This window comes from Lagopus muta, chromosome 3 (genome assembly GCF_023343835.1).
Source record: "Lagopus muta isolate bLagMut1 chromosome 3, bLagMut1 primary, whole genome shotgun sequence".
Taxonomy (NCBI): domain Eukaryota; kingdom Metazoa; phylum Chordata; class Aves; order Galliformes; family Phasianidae; genus Lagopus; species Lagopus muta.
The window spans coordinates 22,925,263-22,946,255 of NC_064435.1; the positions used below are offsets into that span (position 1 = coordinate 22,925,263).

Genomic DNA, 20,993 nt, shown 5'->3' on the forward strand with positions numbered 1-20,993 from the left:
GAGCTGAGCGCACTCAATCCCCACCGTCTATTCATTGATAGAGGTGCTGAAGAGCACTGGTCCCAAGATGGACCCCTAAAATTATACTTTGTAGCTAATGGGAACTTGTCTTCCTCTCTCCAGTCTGCGCCACTGCCTCCTGTCAAGGCCAGTGCTTTTCTTATCCACAAAAGCCCAAAACAGGTACCATATGAACCACTAAAGGGTTTCCCACACCGGGAGTCGAACCCGGGCTGCCTGGGTGAAAACCAGAAATCCTAACCGCTAGACCATGTGGGAACACAATGGCTAGTTCTTATCTTGGCTTAAGCAAGCTTTTCAACACTGTCTCCCATAATATGCTCACAGAAAAGCTGAAAAAAGTATGAGCTGAATATCAATGAGGTGAATGTTCTGAGAGGTGAACAGAAACTGGCTGAACTATTGAGTTCCAAAGACTGTGTTCCTTGTTATGACAGACACAAGTCAATGATGGTGTACTCCAGGGTTTGATAATGAGTCCAGATCTGTTTGACATCTTTATTAATGACCTGACCACTATGGCAGAGTATATTCCCAGCATATCTGCAGATGATGCAAAACCAAGAAGAGTAGCTGATACACTACACTGACACTGACTACCTTGACAGAAAAAGAGAAATGGCCCAACAGGTACCCCATCAAGTGCAAGAAGGGGAAAAGCTAATTGCTGCACTCAGGGAAGAGTAAACTCCATGCACCTGGACAAGGTGGATGGCAGCTTTGTAGAAAAGGCCTTTGAGGCTACTGCTGGACAAGGTTAACATGGGCCAGCAATGTCCCTTTTTGACAAAGAATGCCAATGGTCTCCTGGAAACACATCCCTTCCAACACCTTCCTTCCATCAGGATGAGGGAGGTGATCTTTCCCACATGTTCAGCACTGCTAAGGCCACACCTGGAGCGCTGTATCTAATTCTGGGATCCCCAGTAGAAAAGAGACTTGGACATATTGCAGAGAGTCTCATGAAGAGACTCAGAAATGACTATTGGATTGGAGCACATCTCTCCTACAAGGAAAGGCTGAGAGTCTTGTCCCTCACAGACAAGACACTGGCAGAAAAGAGTCAAATACAGTGGAATCTTCCCAATCTCTTGAGATGTGCATTGGTTTGATGACAGAACCACTGGGGGCTACAATCTGATTTTGTATTAAAACCCCCTGTTCAAACTGAAATGGAGAAATGGCAGTCAGCCTGAAGGGGCGACATTGTCAGAGATTCTGTTTTTCTGTGAAATTTACCTACAAACCGGGGCTGAAAATCTGTGTAAGGTGGAGGCAGGGAGGAATCCACAGCTGGGAGGAGAAAGTGAGAAGGAGACGATGAGTTTTATTTTAAACATATGTATTAATCATGGCACAGAAGAGAAATAAGGGTGGGAAACTGCAGCTGGGAGGGGGAGGGCAGACAGAGGCACTGATGATTATCGTAAATATAATTATTAAATCATTGCTCCAAGCAGGGAACCAGGGTGGGAATACGCAGCTGGAAGGTGGAGGGCAAGGGGAAAACAGCAATTTTATATTCAGTGTTAGTACTGAGGTGGCTTGGGAGGGGACTAGGGGTACAGCCTTGCAGCTGGAGGTGGGAGTGCCACAGGAGAACACTGGTTCCTAGACCTGTCACATTAAAATATGCACATCTTGCCTCTGAGAAACTGTGGTTCAAAAGCTTTGCAAGGCTTGTAGAACGGGAGAGCTTTTATTTTAAAGGAGTGAGGGAGAAATCTTGTTCACCTGCTGGGTTTTTGCTAAGCTCTTGCAGCTCTATTACAAAATTACTCCATAAACTTTTACAATTGGCCTCACGCCAGCTAAATGTCATTATTAATACTGCTATAGAAAGTGCCAACAGAACTGAAATACTCATGGGGAGACGCTGCAAAAGACATACAAAACTCCAGACTTCTGAACAGTCAGAAGAAGGAAAGGTAGAAGGGGGAGGAAGAAAACTGCCATATGGACCCTGTATGAATTAATGGGGTTTATAAAAGAACAAAGCTAAGTCATCAAGACTGGCCACTGCCAGCATGTTTTCATGTTGGCCAAAGAAATTGCATCCACTCTGGTTCACAGAAATAGGATGCAAGATATGTTTAAGGCAGAGAAAGGTACTATTGTGTGTTTTAGATATTCTACAGTGGTTAAGTATGACAGTGCAACAAGCAAACTATGAAGAGAACAAGATCCTCTCCAATGCTGAATGCTTTCACCCTCCGAAGCTGTCACTGGGAGCAGAAGGTACTTAAAAGCCCATGGGGTCTGGCTTTCATCTGTGTCATTGCCACTCACTCTTTCAGTCTCTGACACAAACTGTTGGAAAAGTGATTATGAAGAACCTCTTTGATTTGGGCCTCCAACACCTGTGGCAATGATGCTGAAAATTTCAGAGCTGGAAAGAAAAAATTAAGAAACTTTTTGTAAAAAATATATACAAACCATCACAACACACCAGGACTGTCATCCAGCTCTTGATTTTGGACTTACAAGGGACAACACAAAGTAATAAACTCCACAGTCACATGTCACTTGGACAGTGATTACCTGTGTCAGACAAGGCCTCAAGTTGGAGATTTAGAGCTGGACTGGGAGAAATAATCACCAAATTTGGAATAATCTGACCTGAGGTTGGTCTGAGACTTGGTGCAGTTCATAGGTAATGGAAAAATCAGGTCTATAAAAGCTTGTACAGGCTCCTCAACCTGTTTTAAATTCTTCCCTGGATAATTCTAAGGGAAGCTGAATGTCAGTCAAAGAAGTCACATTAAAGCACACATTTTTAGATCTTTTTAGTACTGAAAATTTGTCACATTCTCATCTTCAGGTTGTAGGGATATTCTCTGGCTTAGCCACTTTCCTGAGTAGGATTGCTTTATTGAATCAGGGCCACAGAAAACATCTGTCTCTGCAGCAGAGGGGATGCTCTTCATGAAGCTCATCATCAGGAATTCCTTCATGAATAAAGCACTAAAGGAATATTTTCTCTCTTTTTTTTTTCTTTCTGCTATCAATTTAAGAGAAAGCACCATGCATAGAAGGGGACCTGTGTCACTGCCTTGTAACTAATCACAGTGTCAGTCTTTTGTGCCCTTTGCACAACAAAGCACTGATAATAATAGAATCGGTCATTAGAAAGGAAAACATCATCTTGCCATTTTCCTGCCAATTAAAGATTGTTTCCTGTACTTTCTACTGTCTTGTATAGATCAAATTTTAAAGTCTCAAAGATTCAGCAATTCACCTGTTACTGGGGAAAAAAAAAAAAAAAACAAAAAAAAAACCCTGCAAAGAGCTCAAATTTAGAAGCTTAGTTTAGATGCTCCCTTTCTTAGCCCTATTTACATTCCGCCTTTTTCCTTCCTATTCAGTGGCTCAGAGACGCTCTCATAATCTTAAAGTACACCATTTCACTATTTTATATCTGAAACTAAATATTAGAAAAGCTTATAAATATATTTATATATTTAAATATAATCTAAACACATATCCATGTATTATATAAACTTATAAATTAATATACACATACGATTTTATGAACAAAGTGAACTGCTTATATCATTAGTCTCTGGATATTGACAATTAGAACTCCATAACTTTAGTTCAGTCAAGGTTTACACTTGCCTTTCCCCAAGGATTTCTATTAAGTGAACACATTCATATGAAGAAACTTGATTCTAGAAGTTAACAAATTAGTAGACATCATTGCGCTTGATTTTAATATATATTATTCATATATTCAGAAACTGATTTTTCATACAATTGTAGAATTGCTTGAGTTGAAAGGGACCCTTAAAGGTCATCTAATCCAACTCCCCTGCAATGAGCAGGGATACCTACAGTTAATCAGGTTGTCTTCGGTAAATCCATAAAGAAGTCTCCGTGATCTTCAGCTGGGAAGTTCTCAAGTCTTCTAAGTTGTATGCTTTCATTGTGCACTCAGGCTCAGTTACATTTCAGTGTATTTGTCTGTGCATCTTTGAGATGCACTTAAGGTAAGACTAAGGAATGATGTCCAATGCCCATAAAACACAAATAACAGGACTGACTAACTCTAACTTGTCTCTTGCTATGGTGGAAGATTAGAATACAAACTTCCACTGAGCTCAGGCACTATCTAACCTAAGGCATGCGGCTTTTTGTTCATCTGTTCGTTTTGCTTTTTTGTTTGTTTGTTTGCTTGTTTTTGTTTTTTTAGGGGGGTGGGGGAATTTAGGCACATCAGATAAATATTTCTCTAGTCTTGATAAGACAATAGATAAGATTCTTCTCTGGTTCACAGTAAGCATATAACGGTATAACAGTAATGACATCGGTGAAATCTCTCTTGATTTGCCAGGTGTGAGCAGAAGAAGAATCAGATCATTTTTTATTTCTTTTCTGCAGTTCTCCTATCCAGCCAGACAGGTGTGCTGGCCACATTATGTTACCATATGTCAGGAGAAACAGTTTTTAAAGCAGTTAATACTATACTTGGGAAAAACCTATGTAGCATATGCCATTTAATATACACACATATTATCCATACAATTACACAATTGGGTAAAATACACAAAATCAAGTTGTATTTAGATGATCTTTGGTCATAAGCCAATGCAAATATTATTCTCCCAAGATTTCAGGAAGAGATTTAGTGTAGAGCTGTGACTCGTGCAATGTTCGCCAACTGCTGACTAATTGCACACCCATCATTATTGCATCCTTATATACAATGAGGGTGAAAATTCAGAGAAGAACCACACTGCACAGCATACTTGGAATAGTGATGGTCATTTTGAAGCAAATTATCATATATTTTTCCAGTGTTAATTTCACTCAGTTGTTTTACGGTCTTGGGGGACTTAGAGCACCATACCATGGAAAACAAAGATCCAAACCTGTATAAATGCAAAAGCAGAGACAAATGTATGTGTACAGGCTGTATAACATGTTCAAAATTCTGTCTTCACTAAATATGAAAGTGGGAGAAAACTACACTGCACTGCTTTTTTATGCATACTGTCTCTTGGTAAACATTTTATAAGACAAGACTCTGGGAATGCTGTACATTATCACTGGGAAAAATAATTACAGCAACCACAATGTGTATAAAGACAGAGAGACATGTTGGAAAAACATTTCCTATAGTTGTACTGTGACAAAACGTGCAGTTAAATTTTATACACATGGTGAAAATTACACCACAATTAATGGCATTCCTTAAACATCATTCATTCATTCATTTTTTAGTAGTTTAGAACTAAAGTGAGCTATCACTGGCAGTATTGTGTTATCATATCATTAGACAACAATTCTCAACAAATGTCATAAGCCAGGCAGTGCTGGTGCTTGGCAGAAGCTTGCCTATGTAGTGTTCAAGACACCTTTCCCCCATCCCATTTAAATTTGGAGGTAAAACGTTCTACAATTTAATTGAATCCTTTTTTGCTGAAACGCATATCTGCATTTAGGGAAATGGAGTTTGATTTCCTCTCTTTGCCACATTTAGCATCCTGTGGCTGGCAGGCAGTGTGTTGCCTGTTTCTTTAATTCTAACAAGTGGGTTATTTTGATAGCAGTTGTGCTTTCAATGAAATCTCTACAAGCAGGGCATTTTCCATTGCTTCATGAAAGACGAGCTGTGTTATTTTCTGGTTCCTTCAAATCTGGAAGACAGCCGGGGGCAGTCAGACACATGCAGCGTGTTGTCACCTGGGTGAGTTCTAACCTGTATCTCAGCACTGCATTGATGGGTGCCATTCTGAAGGACTTGAACTTAAGAGAATATGAGTGCCCCAGTCACTGTAATCTCCTCCACCACTTAAAGACCTACTGATACGCACAGGCATTAAATGTCTCTTCCATGTCCCAGCCACACACAACATGGCTAATTACTCTCAGGAAGCTTAAACTCCCACTTCAATTTCAACAGGACTGCACTTAATTTCTGTTCAAATCTCTTCTGCAGCAACAGTTTTTGCTGCAAAGGATAGCAAAGCACAGGGCTCCAAGCAACTTTCTGGACCATTAAGTCAATTCTCCTGTTACTGCAAACAAACACAACGTACAATTTTTTTCATACACTCTTCAAGCTACAATGTAAAAGTAATTGTTGGGTTTTAGCCTCTGTTACTCAACTGGAGAATATTCCAAAGTGCACTTGCTCTGACAGTGAGGAACTGTCTTCTCATTTCCAATTTAAACTTGTTTCTTCTCTGTTTATAACCACTATACATGTGAAAATACCGTTAGTTTAAATGGCTCTTTTTTTTCCTGCTGCTTTCCCTTCTTTTCCTCCTTTTCATTTTGCCACAGTAAGGAAGTCAGTCTTTTCTATTATCCTCTCATCAGGACAAAGACACTTCTTTTGAACCTGATTGATTCCTCACTTTCATCTGTTAGACTTTCAAGTTGCCTTTCTTAACCATGAATGGGCAGATTAACACACAGTGCTAGAGGTGTAGCCACAAACCTGTGTGAAGATATCATCATTTCTTTGACCTCACTGGCAGAAATTTCTCTGGAAAATTCTGGGGCTACATTTGGCTTTTCATGGTTATATCACTCTGATGGCTCTCAGTTCTTTGATCAATAAGTGAAAGAGGCTCTTTCACAACTTTTTTTTTACTAATGGATGAACTCAGATATTCTAGCATAACTTTTCATTAATTCAATTATGGAATTTTAGCTCATTCCTATTTGAGTCTGGAGATTGCCATTTCCAAAACAAGTGGATTGGCAATGCTTCTAAATTCTATATATCAGTAAGTTCTATGTTTGCATGAAGTCACAAAGATATAAAACAAAATCATTCATTCAGGTTTGATCCATTCTGTTTTCACAGACCCTGCTGCTGACCACCATTACTCCTGATACCTAATTTACAATTCTTCTCCTGATGTTGCCTTGTTATAACTAGCAGAGGCTGCTCATTCCTTTCCAGATCATGTTTTCCTGAAATTTCAGTAGATTGTTTTTGTCCAGAAAATCAGTTATTAAATAGAAATAGGACACTATGATCTACTTTTGTTAAAACTGTGATTTGTATTTTACTGTTTTTCATGTGCCTCTTTCAAAGCCTGCTGTAGACCTTTGTGTACTGTTAGGTCAGATTTACACGTACATGACTGTCTGGATGCCTTTTCCCACACTTGAATACAGACATTTTCTTTGCTGCTCTCCTGGCCTGATGTGCCAACGTTCACTCAAACCAGATGATGACTGCACTTGCTACCAACCTTACAAGGCTCAACAGCACATCTTTCAGTTTCTTGTGATAGAGACACTCAGCCCGAAATTCCAAGTTGAATTTCTCAGTTTTTTTCCTCATTCCCACTGATCCTTTTGTCCTCATGGTCAGTACTGTCATCCTTGCTGAACACTGGTACTTGAAACACTTTGTCTCTAGGTTCACAGTATCCTTAGTTGCTGCCTCAAGTTCCATTTCTGCTTACCTAAAGCGGACTAACTCTGAGGTTTCCCTTTATATTCCTTGCTAAGCCCAGTTCAGGTTGACATCAGTCTCCCCTTAGTCACAGCTTTCTGACTGTCCTATCAAAGCTTTCCTTAGAGCAGTCATTTTTTAGCTCCTGTAGGTTCCCTACTTATTCACCATAATCTTTCTGAGATAGCAATTTCTCCAGTCAGGTCTGAAACACCTGCCTTTATGACTGTCACCATTGCTTGTTATACTTTTCTCAGCATCTTTGACCTGAAGCAATTTCATGCCTTCTCCACTTATAAGACCCTGTACCCCTCAGCCCCAGCTGTCTTTCCTAGCAAGTTCTCCCAGTTTATCAAAGTTTTCCCCACTGAAATCCTAAGTCTTAGCTAGAGAACTCTTTGACTCAAGGCCACTTACATTGAACAGCCCCCATGTTCCATCCAAAAGCTGACTGTACTTTGTTAGTGGATGAAGTCCTTGCTGTGTGTAGTATGCAGAGCCAAATCCTGACACCTTTCTTCTGTCCTCTTTATTCTGGCATAAGTTTGCTAAAATCAATGGGAGTTTTATTTATATAAGAACTAAAGGAGTGAGCATATACTTTGTAGCCCCCTTTGAAATCCCTTAATATGAAAGGCACTACGCAAATACACTATTATTTTTACTTGCTTTTTATAAAGCACAAAATATTATTGGCCATTGAAAGTTTATGGAAACTTGATGCAATTGCAGTTGGCAGTGACCTTTTCCCCAGCACAGGAGTCCCTAGGACAACACAGATGTCATGTGCAATGAAATTAATGTTGTGGGCACAGCTGTTTAGTAAAATAAAGTGAGATAAAAAGAAACAATTACCTAATCTGATATGGGATCTTTTCAAATTTTTTTCTCTACTTTATGCTACAGTTTGCAACTTATTGACCCATCCAGTTCCAGACAGTTTTTTTTCCCTTTTGTAAAATCAGTTTTCACTTACATGGACTGCTGGGAAGCATTATTCCAAATGATGAAGTGTAGGAAGTAGAGCTGACAAGAACATTTTACATAGCTAACATGTACACCCAGACTTCTTTTCTGCAATTTTCTTATAGACTTAACTTGATTGTTCTCAGGTTAATATGCACAATTTGGAAAATTGAAATAACCTTCTATAATGTTAAAACACAATCCCATAAACTGAATCAGTTCTTAAAGTAAGCTTTACCTCAAGACCCCACAATGAGGTATCTATTACCAGGAGCTCTAAGCAAATGTTCTTTTAATTAGCTACATTTATCTTTAATCCCTGTTTTGACAGAAACTCTAACATAAACATACATTACAAATACAGAAAATCCAACTCAAAGTATGGTTAATTTTTATGTTTGACAGAGCCATTTGGAAAAAATAACTGTGACCTTTTTGGAGCCTGGAAAAAAAATATCTTAATGTGATGTCATTATAACACAGTTTCAGAAATCAAGAAGAAACAGTGGCATCTGTAGCTAAAGTACAATAACAATTCTTAAACTACTCCTTAAAAGAAGCAATAAAACCCTGAAAAGACCTTTGGGCTTTATGCTGCGGCAGCTGCAAAATCATGTTAAATAATTTTTGTGAGGACAACAGTAATTACAAAATCAATTAAAGTTTACCTACATTTCATTCCTAGAATGTCTGCAAAGAGGACCATGAAACCAGATGGTTACAGAGAACACGTGATGGATATATTCCATCAAGCATGTCCGTTACCTTGGAAACAACAGGAATAACATTATCTTTAGTGTCTATTTCTTCACAAAACTGTTCATTTAAGTGTTGCTGCCAATCTAAGCAAAATCCATATGAATACTTGAGTATCAGCTCAAAAAAACAGTTTGCCTCTCCCTGCCCTGCAATAAGTGTGCTGGACATTGCTGAGTGTTACAAGAATGGTAGCAGAGAATATCTTCTCCTTGGTGTATGTCATATTCAGCTGATTTTCTACAACCTTTTTCGTTTCTCTATTCTTTTTTTCTTTTTCTTTTTTTTTCATTTTTGGAGAGAGAGACAATTAGATTTGGGTTAAATTTCTGAGCTATCGTATTCAGAGAGTTCAGTTGTTATTTGAACAAAAATGAAACCAGATGATAAATAGTTCCTCCTTTCTCTCTTTCAGTATTGATAAAAAGAACCAGAGGCAGAACAGAAGAGAGAGACTTTGAAAAAGACATGAGACAGTGAAGAAGGCTTTCATAGGGAGTCTTAGTCTTGCAAGTAAGTATGTGGATGAGAAAACAGTAAATCTGAAGTTGAATGAGGGAGTGTATAAGAATAGAGATGATAGACAGCACTGTCACCATACTAACTTGGGATATTCTACCTTCATCCTCTCTGCTGTGGATATTTCAACTCCAAGAAGATAAATGCTCCATCCTCTCTTACCATTTGCCCCTCTTCCTGTTCCATAGAAGTAATCAGGAAACATGGGCAGTGTTATATGTAACAAGCCATGCCATGCTCCAGAAGCCACAAAACAGCATACTTTCTGGCTTTTACTCATCTTAGAAATGTGTGGAACACATTGATTATCTGAAATGATCATATAAATCCAGTGACAGCAGCAAAGAGAGAGATTTCAAAAGGATCTCGACATCTGAACATAGACTCATGGACTGATTTAGGTGGGAAGAGATTTTTAAGATCATCTAGTTCCAACCCTCTGCTATGAGCAGGGACACCTCCCTCTGGACCAGGTTTCTCAAAGTGTTATTCAGCCAGGCCTTGAATGCCTCCAGGGAGGGGACATCCAAATCTGTTTGGTAAAATGATATGTGAGGTGAAGCCTCAACTTGCCCTTAGAAAAGTATATGGCAAAAACCCTATCAGTACCACTGTGCAGTGCTTGATCTAACACCCTCCCCCTCACAAAGTAGACTGATCAGGTCCATCCCATGACACATATACACAGGTTAAAGCGTTTCAGCCACAAGATTGTCTCACCATATGTTCCCACACCAACAAGCTCAATGATGCGTTATGCCACACAGTCACTAGATCAAGAGTCCTGGCCAAAACTTGCAAAAACATTCCTAAGATGACATGAATCAGAATCCCATCTTTGCTCCATCCAATATTTACATCTATGAAAAAAACCAAAAGTTTCTAACAAAAATTGGAGGAGTTGAACATGTCACACGGAGTCAGATCTGCAGCTTAAGAATTTCACACTTCACAAGGCTGGTGTGGAATATATATCAGAGTGGTTTATGAAGGGAAAACAAGATGGCCTAGTTGCAGAGACACAGCAATAAAGGCTGGAAGTAAAGCACCAGGGCTGTGGTAATGTGTGTTACAGCTTGCCTTGCCGCAAGAATATATCCGCATCTCTCATACCTTGTTGGCACTGGTGTATCAGAAACGTCCTTTATATGGGTGGTAGCTGGGACAGCCCTCTGAAGTTCATCTGCTCGCATAGGAGCATGAAGTCTGTGACAGGGGCACGAGAGCCACAGAAGGCTGAAATTTCCGCTGCTGGAAAGTTGCAGATATTCACGTCTGAGGGATATCACATTACCTTGGTTCTTTCCACTTTCACGTTCAAAGCTCTGCATACCTGTGCCCTGACCCCTATTTAAGTCCAGAGTCTTATCATATTCCCTCTCCATCCTCCACTGGGGTCAGTGTTTTTAAACTCATTCCTTGCCCTCTGCATGTCACAGAAAGCATTTTATTGTTATGGGTCAATATTTGGGCACCCTGATCTCACAAAGAGTGAGTTTTTCCCAATGAATGTTGACTGGTGCTATCAAAACAAAGAGCAGTATATTTTACGAAGTGCAATTTTTGTTCCTGTCCTTAGTGCATGAATTAAAATGAAGCACTTTTTCCCAGCGATGGTGACTAAATACCTTGGAGATAGTCAGGCATTCCCACAGTGCACACCTTTGTTTGGCTGCTCTGAAGGAAGTTGTTAAGATGCTGATTTGTCTCAGCATTTGAGCTTGGCTTACAGGACAGTTACACCCATGTGTTTTTTCTGGGATGGAATCTTCTTTGTTTCTGCTCATTCTTCTTCACCCAGGAGAGATGGGGGCAAGTACCATGGGTTGCAAGAGACACATCTCCAATGAGTACCTCTGCAAAAGAGGTATTTATATTACCGCTTCACATAACCAGGAGTGGGGAATGTGACACAACCCCTCATTTTTCTTTTTAAAAAGTATGCACATAGGTCCCTATGCTCCTGTCACCTTATTTCTATTTCCACATTGCTGAATGAGCAAAGTTTTTCACCTGTTCTCTCATATCTAAAAATTGTCTTCATATGTCTGGGTGAGAATGGCTCCAGAACAACCTTTATTATTGCACATATACTTCCTCAGCAACTGACTTTGTTTTCTGAAACATCTGCAACCTGGGGCCCAATTGCCCTACGCAGGACAGAAACAACTACCAGCAACTCAGCTTAGCTACAGCTTGGCTTTAACTTCAACAATTTTGACTTGCCCATCACTCTTTTATTTCTCCTCTGATAGTGGGGATAATCTCCATCTTTGGTTATAATTGGCATCACTCCAAGCCTTGAAGATGTGTACAATAGTTTCTTTAACTCTTCCCCTCTTCTTGTCCTGAGGAAGTAGAAACCAATGCATTAGCTTTTCAATGTGCTTGTACAGTTCTTCCTTTAGTATGTGTTGTGCTTTCTGCTTTTATTAGAAAAACAGTTCAAAGAAACAAGCCTTGGACCAGAAACTAGTGCTGCAAACAACGAGGGAAAATTTTGGTCCCAATAAATATATCCTGCAGCAATTAAAGGGAAGTAAACAGAGCAGGCAGAAAAAGACTGGAAACAACAGAGTGGAGCAGCTGTGTGCATTGCATTAAAACATGTTTATCATCTGGTCTATTTGGAGTTGTATTTTACATTGTGAATTTATTATATTTTGGCTTAATAAACTTCAATTCTCACATTCTTTCAAAACTATAAGTAAGTCCAGATATCCTTCCCACATATTTCTTCATGATCTCAAGTACTGTTTTTTAGCCTATGATTAGTATGATAATAATGGTCATAATGATTAATTTCAACATATGTGATTAGGCCACATCAGATGCATTTTTCATATCTGGTTCCCTCTGTTGAGACAAGATGTACAGACACCTGAATAAGAAACTGAACTTCATTCTTGCTGGAAAATCTTGAACGCCACAAAACATAACCACAAATAAATTGAACAAAGGAGAAATATTGTAGAAAACCATGCCAATATTGAATTTGAGGAAGAAGAAAAAATATGAAATTACTTTAAAATATCCTGACATGGTAAGCAGAACAAATGGAATTTCCATTGCTTTTAGAAGATCCCCTCATGGAAGGAAGGAAGGAAGGAAGGAAGGAAGGAAGGAAGGAAGGAAGGAAGGAAGGAAGGAAGGAAGGAAGGAAGGAAGGAAGGAAGGAAGGAAGGAAGGAAGGAAGGAAGGAAGGAAGGAAGGAAGGGAGGGAGGGAGGGAGGGAGGGAGGGAGGGAGGGAGGGAGGGAGGGAGGAAGGGGGGAAGGGGGGAAGGGGGGAAGGGAGGGAGGGAGGGAGGGAGGGAGGGAGGGAGGGAGGGAGGGAGTCAGCTCTATCCACAGCATCAACTTGGATAAGGAGAAATTGGCATTTAGAGAAGGTTAGTCACTAATGGCTGGCTGTGAGTGGGAAGCACTGAGCACATCAGTGCCTTGTCTGGCTCTTTTTTTTTTTTTTTTTTCCTTTTTTTTTTTTTAATTCTGCTGAGATAAAAACATTTAAGGATAATACTATTTTTCTAAAGGTGAAATCTTTCTCAGCAGCATAGAAATATTTATGACACTCCTTGTATAATCATTACCAGAAATTACTTTTAAAGTAAGACATAAATTTTTCTACAAGAGTCAGTGTGTTTGAAATTACCTTGAAGTTGTTTAACGTAATTAGCTTTCAGACATCATTTCTATGTGTTAAAAATGTACTATGAAGAGGTGGAAACCTGAGAACACACTGAAGTGCAGAGTAGGCTCAAAGAATTAAATGAATGTAGTCAGAGAGGATTATGTATTACCAAAAGGAAAGGTTCCCAGATCTGGGAACCAGTTTACTGATTCTTGTCAACTGAAATGAGATCTATTTTCTTTTTTTTTTTTTTTCCTGTCTCTCTCTCTGTCTTTTTTTTCTTTTTTTAACTCCCTAGGAAAGGAATTCTGATTCTGAAGTATTTGCAGAGGAAGATAATCCATGGAAACAAAATGAAGAGGGTATCTCAAAATCAACATTATTTTATTAACAATAACACTGGATTTTTCTTTCTAAAAGGAAAAGAAAGCTGATAGAATCACTAAAACGCAGAATCACCCATGCTAAGAAATGAGAAAGCCCTTTCCAAAGCCTGATCAGCCAGGTTGTTTGCCAAGGGTCAGCTTACAACTGCCACCCAAGGAACATTTTAATTACACTGTCCAGACCAACTTAAAAAGTCCCACTTTTCCCATTCATTTATTTCAGAGAGTGTCACATACATTTGCTGGTCAGTGAAACCTCCTGTTTCCTTCAGCCATTTCCAATGAACCCATGGGGTATTAAATGAGAAAACTGCCAAAAGCATTAAATTCCCAAAAAGAAAAAAAGAAGAAAGAAAAAAAGGAAAAGAAAATAACGAAGAAAAAAAAAAGAGAAAAAAGAAAAAAGAAAATAAAATACTGTAGGGAAGAAGTTGCCCTTTGAAGCGGAGATAATAGCAAATGGGAGAAATGCTTGGGAGTGACCGACTGCTCCAAGGACACAGCAGGAGGCTGTGGAGGATGTCTAATGCCTCTGCCTTGCTCTGGGCTGATCTACCACATTTTCTTCAGCTCCAGAAGAGAACTGCATGGTCCTTGAGTGTCTTGAGAGTAGCTTTCATGTCTGAGAGGAACTTGGTTGATAAAAATTGGCAATAGAGACAGAAAAATGGTTGGAGTGGTCACCTTTAGAGTGGAAATGTTGTGCATGTCTCCTATTTCTGTGAACAGCCAATTGCTAAAACAGCGGTGGGACACTAAAGGGGCTCTCATCCCTAGTATAGAGAATGTTCCCAGCTGTATGGAACTGGCAAACAGAGACAAATTTCAGACACACAGAAGATAACACTGGGGCTTCCACTGTGGTTACTGCTCGGTTACTGCTCGGCTTCTTCTTTCCCCTTCTCTTCTAAACTATATTGACTACATTGGACTTGATGATCTTAGAGATCTTTTCCAACCTTAATGATTCTATGATATGCAGGAATGATTATTCACACATTTTATGACCTGTGTTCTGAATTCACAAGAATGACTCTGGTATGTGGTATGTAGCACATCTCTTTTACCTGTTGAGAACCCTGCCACATTACTGGCAGCGTGCTGGATCCAGAGAGAGGACTGTGCAGTGCTGGTCCTTCCTGGCCACCTCCTCTTCCAACCTTCAGTCCTCTGGGCCCCGTGACTTTGCACCATAGAGTGCAATAGCACTTTGAAGAGAGGTAGAGATTGGCACAGATTTATTTTGCAGAGGGAAGAGTGTTTAGTGGGCAACTACAGGAGGAAAAGGGAAGCTTTCTGAGTGGCTCAGTTCCTCTCCAACAAAGGTTTTGACTTCTTTGAGCCCATCTGCTTAAAGTGAGGGAGGACAAGGGAGGATCAACTGCCCAGACCACATACATTTAATTTTTTTCCCCATATTTGTAGTTAGGAAATCAAGTCAGATCTCAAGCAAGGGTTCATAAATACCCAAACAAGGTGTTCGTGCTCCCTTGGTACCCACGCCAAGCAATATCTCTCTTCTGAAGGAAAAGGTAGAGCATTTAGAGGATTAGGCAGCTCGTGGGCATCTGCATGATCCCAACCTGATGGCTCCCACTTCTTCCCATGGTTGGACTAGAAGATCTTAGTGGTGTTTTCCAACTTTAATGAGTCTATGATTCTATGATACCACCCGCAGCAGAACCAGGCTGCACACTCCTTCACGGCCTGCTGGGACAATGCAGCTTTGCTCAGGCAAATAAGAGGAAGCAGGTTTTCCAGAGGGGTGATCTAATTTACATGTCGCTTACACCGCGATATATGGGAATACATTTGACTCTTTGATTTCCCAGTCGTAAATTTTACTCCTGCTGACAGAAAGAGTAATTGCTGTGACCAGAATCAAACTGATTGCTTAAAATGTCGAAGTTGACTTTTTTGCTCCAATTCTACAACATATACATTCCTGAAGGCTGAGGTTTAGACAGATAGATATGGTATTGGTGTTTACCAGAAGTATCTTTGAAATGCTTTGTAGTGCCAAAGTATACAGAAGGCTCATTTACTATGTTGGAAGAGTAAATGTAACAGGGGTGTTTCTGCAGAAGTAAAATATATGTATGTTTTTATTTCCTATTCTCTTACATAACCTTGCTATTAGTTTGAAACTCTCCAGGCATTCTGTAGGTGATAAAAAGAGGAGAAAAGTTATTTCTAGAAAGCTGAGCAGTTCTAATTTCTCCTGTTTTTAAACCAAACATGCCAGCTTAAGCAGAAAGGTGTAACCACACTCCGCTTCAGGGACAGGATAGCAGTCAGACCAACAAATGAAAATAAAGGTCCAAGCAATTTCCATAAGGAGATGCAGCTGAAGGCCGCTGATCCTTTTGCAGATACAGCTGCCTGCACAGGTCCAGAAGGTGCGGCAAGGAAGGAGGCCTGCGGTGGGGAAAGGGAGAGCAGCCGGCAAAAACAGACAAAGGTTTGCACCAAGCCTTGCACAACTCCTCCATCAACATAATCACCACCTGCTGGCTCTGCTGTTCCCACACAACGTCCCACAGAGGGCTCAGAAGTGCTCAGAGATTTCACCAGGATTTGGGAGCATGAAGGGCCACCCCATGTACTCAGCTGTTCTCTGCCGTTCAGGGCTCAGGGCTGTTGCTTACATGATTTGCTCCCCATTCCTTCCCTGGGCTTCCATCTGATGACATCATTATCAACATATGCTCTGGTGTAGATCAGCACCGTATACTCCACACATATTTGAATTTGCTTTAACTCAATGAAAGATGGAGCCTTTGGGGGTTAATCAAGTGCTCAAGTGAAAAAGGTTATTTTGATTAAAGTTTGGTAGGCTGAGTTTAGATGAAAATTGCTAGACAAACAGGATAATAATCCCATGTGTGTTAGAATACTTCATTTTCCCAGGTCCGGCCCTTTTTTTGCTGGCCATGCCTCCTCATCCTTCCCACACCATACTTGAATGGATATATCAACCCCTGCAGACAGTGAGGAGGAAGATTGTCCCACAGTGGTGTCTCCTTCTAGTCACTTTCCCAGAAACTATGTCAGCTGAATAAACATTCCTCTCTGCTCAAGAAATGAGGAATGAGCTCATGGTGAGGTTGATAAAAGCAGAATCTTCCTCCTCAACACCAATGTATCAGCTATGGGCATGGGGCAGGAAAACCCACCAGCATACTAGGTTCATATCTTTAGCCTTGCGTCTCAGAATCACAGACACATGGAATCATAGAATCATAGAATCACAGAATGACTTGTGTTGGAAGGGACCTTCAAATTCCAAGTCCTATGCCATGGGTGGGGCTGCCATCCACTAGGTCGCCCTGTCACCCGTCCCTGATGATCCTCATAGGGCCTGAAGAGATGTCCTGTATAATGACAACCTAACTTCATCCTAGTGCCATTAACCACTTCCTATCCTATATATATATTATATATATTATATATATTATATATATTATATATATATTAGGAAGTATTACTTTTCAGAAAGGGTGGCCAGGCACTGGAATGGACTGCCCAGGGAGGTGGTGCAGTCACCGAGCCTGGGGGTGTTCAAGGATAGGCTGGATGTTGTGTTGAGGGACATGGTTTAGTGGGAGCTACTGGGAATAGGTGAATGGTTGGACTGGATGATCTTGAAGGTCTTTTCCAACCTTGGTGATTCTATGATTCTATGATTCTATATGCCTGTGTCCCATAGACAGTTGTCACAAATGTCTTGGAGAAGACAGGTCTTGACATTTTGTGCCACTGCAGGTTGAAAACATCCAAATCATGGGAACGCCTCTGCCTACACCCTGTGTAAAGCAGGAACAGTGATATTTTCCAAGGAGGCTTTGCTGCAGGTAAAGTAATGAGCACATTGCAAGAATTGCAATATAATTATTATTAGATCCTTGTAATTTTTAAAGGTGTACTGTGCTGGATTTGCCCCCTTATGAGCATTAGGAAGAAGTGGGACAAAATTTAGCTCCGTACTAAGGACTTTTGAAAATTCTTCTCCTCCAACTTTAAAAGCAACTCAAATTGTTAAATCTAATACTAACCCAGAAAAATCTGGAAGCTTCTGAAAAGTTTGATACTTAAAATGACTGTCAGAAAAGCAGAAATCAGAAATCATTTAGAACTACATCTAAATGATTTTACACAACTTTGTAAAAACAATTAGAGCATCACTTCACAGGAATGGGTAAACAGAATTGGATTCCCGCTTTACGCAGGGAAAACCGACAAAAAGAAAAGTCATTGTGAATAGTCACAGAATCATAGAATGGCTTAGATTGGAAGGGAACTTAAAGACTTAAGACAGCTACCTTTATTTTGAAATGGGTATGTATCGTGTATTAAGCTGGCTCCTCACTGATCTCTGTTTGGTTTCACAGGTATGCCGTGAAAGTCTGGTTTAGCTGAAGTACTGCGTAAAGCTGTTTTAACAGGCTTCAGCTCTGAAGTCCCCAAGCTTCGTTTATTAATGCTCTGGAGGCTTATATTGGTGCCACTCAAGGGAACCCAGTCCGTAAGAGAAAGGCATGTTAATCTTTTTATTGTTACAGAGAGAAATTAAAATGCATGGCTTATTACACTCGCCTCATAACTGCGCATGGCTACATACGAAAATTGACGGTAAAAATGAAGTCATGCTTTTTACAATGTGACTACCAGAATAATTTCACGTGAGTAACCACTATTTGGGATACATTTAAAGTGGTAAGAAATTCCAAGATGGCTGTTTCAGCATACTGTATTAATCAACCCAGGCTTAATTGTATGATGGCCCAAAAGTCAAACTTTTCCTTAAGTTTCCTGACCTTGACCTGAAGAAAATGTTATAACAAAATTTCAGATTGGGTTTCTTCAAGGCAACAGTTCCTTTTACCTAAACATACCTTTGAAATGGAGAGAAAGAGCTTGCTGATAAATGTTTCAACACCGCACTTTATTAAAACAAGTTATTCCTGTTGTTTACTGTGCGGTTAGGCCATGATGAAAAGCAGATCTTCACCAATACATTTCTGTGCAAATTCCTTACCTTTCTGTTTACAAAAGAAAGTGAAGTACCTTTCAGTGGTATTTGTCACAGAGCACTAGCAGCCAACAATGCGCACTGTCAACTGCTTAAGGTTTCACTTCCTAATTAACTTTTCCAGCAGCAAAGGAACTGTCTGAAACCACAAAGCTCTCCCATTTACCCTCCCGTCACCCCGCCCCATTCATCCACGGCCCCACGGCTGCAGCCACCGCGCAGCAGAGACCCGCGGAGGGTCCCCACCATCAAGGGGAAACCTGAGCAGCCCGCCTGCACCGCGGCCACTTTGCTGCTTGAGAAAACTGCTTTTTCTAAACGAAACTGCTTTTTCTAAAAGATGCGATTCTGCCACTAGCTCCCAGTGCTGATATTTTTCTGAAGTAAAGCATTTCTCTTCTTTTTTTTTTTATTTTTATTTTGCCTGTCCTCATACGGATAACTTCCCATTCAGACACTTGCTAGGCTTGTGGAGTGAATGGACTGTCCCCAGGTACAAATCATCTTTTGTTCTACCGAATAGCAAAAATACTGGACATAGCTGAAGTGGTTATAGAGGGTGTTGAGATCTGCTTGAATGTGATAAATAGAAAAAAGAAGAAAAAAAAAAAAAGCTCTGTGTAATTGTTTGTGATTACAAAACAGCTTTAATGTGAACAGTTCAAAACGCAGATCAGCACAGAAGTCCTGCCCATTTCAAACACATTCCCCTATTTCTTCTAATAATTAACCCTGGTCTCGTTTTTTATTATCCGGTGTGTCTTTTAGAGCATGATTTGTTTACCTGAAGTAAAATTTCTGCAAGAGTTACCGAAGCATGAATCAGCTGGAAGGTGCCAAACCCAGATGTGGAACACAAATACAATCCCAACAAGTTTCTGCAAACAAGTGCTCTCTGAACAATGTGTCCCAAATTCTGCTGTTTGCTCAGCCCTACAATGGTACAAAAAAAATTTGGTGTGAGGCTCAAAGACACGAAAACCAACCTGTTTTCATTTTCCTGCTGTAAGCTTTTTTCTCTGTCAGGATGATTGTGGAATACTAATTGCTTTATAGCTCAAATATCTCAAGGTGAGGCTCTTCCAAATGCAGGCTCCCAAACTTATCGACACTGCACTGGTAGCTAAATTACAAAACGACAGATTCATCAACTGAATGAGCTGCTATCAGATAATATGAGCTGCAGACGTCTCAGAAGAAATCGCTGACATCTGCAGAGCTCTGGCAATCAACTGCTTACAGGTCCTACACCTGCCTACTGATAGGATTTATTTCACAAATCATTCTAATGGCCATTTTCTCCAGGAGAAAAAAAATATATATCTGAGAAGGTAAAAAGTTCAGCACCGCAGCATGATGCGGGAAGGCAGGATGGTGAGACAAAACTCTACAGAGCTCTGCACGCTCCCCAGCCCCAAGCTGCCTGCAGGCAGGGAGCCAGCACACAGCTCCTGGCAGAAGGTGCTGCTTGGCCACTCGTAATTGAGCCACTGGTTGTACAGTAGGAGAGGCAATGACACTAGTAAGCACTAATCCTACCAAAGGCTTTCTGGTCCCTTTCCAGGTCAGCTCTAATCGGCTGTGACTGTAAGGTCCATTTTCAATGACAGCCCGTGACATAGGTTATACAGCAAGCCTTACAGATGAATCACATCCAGCCCTTTGGATTAAGCAGGGGTTGCTTCATAACCTTCTGCTCACTGAAGTCTGCTTAGTAAGCAATCACGCAATAACAACCTGATTCCAAATAGGCATGTTTCAGTAAGTAGGCATTTCCCAACAGTGAACCACAGATACAAAATAATAATGATAGCCTAGAAAGACTGAGCTGCTAGGTGGTTCCAAACATCATGCACTAAGCTCGCTTTCCCCTTCAAAATAGCTGCAGACTCATGAAAATCACAGAATCATAGGATCCTAGAATCACAGGATCATTAACATTGGAAAGACCACTAAGATCACCGAGTCCAAACTGTCAAACCATCCCCACCACGACCACTAACCCCACTAACACCTCTCAGTGCCACATCTCCACATTCCTTGAACACTCCCAGGGAAGGTGACTCCCCACCCCTCTGAGCAGACTGTACCAGTGCCTCACCACTTTTCCTGAGAAGAAATTATTCCTAATGTCCAACCTGAACCTGCCAACCTAAGGCCATTATTTCTTAACCTATCACTGGTTAGCTGGGAGAAGAGGCTGACCCCACCTTGATATAACTTTTTTTCAGGTCATTGTAGAGAGCAGTAAACATGAGCATACA

At 40.5% G+C, this 20,993-nt stretch overlaps 1 non-coding gene across 1 annotated transcript; it reads right to left on the bottom strand.

Annotated features, from left to right (window-relative positions):
* Positions 1-207: 207 nt before the first annotated feature.
* On the bottom strand, positions 208-279 carry TRNAE-UUC (transfer RNA glutamic acid (anticodon UUC)). The gene has a single exon. It is a non-coding gene; the product is annotated as a tRNA-Glu (tRNA).
* Between the last annotated feature and the right edge of the window lie 20,714 nt (positions 280-20,993).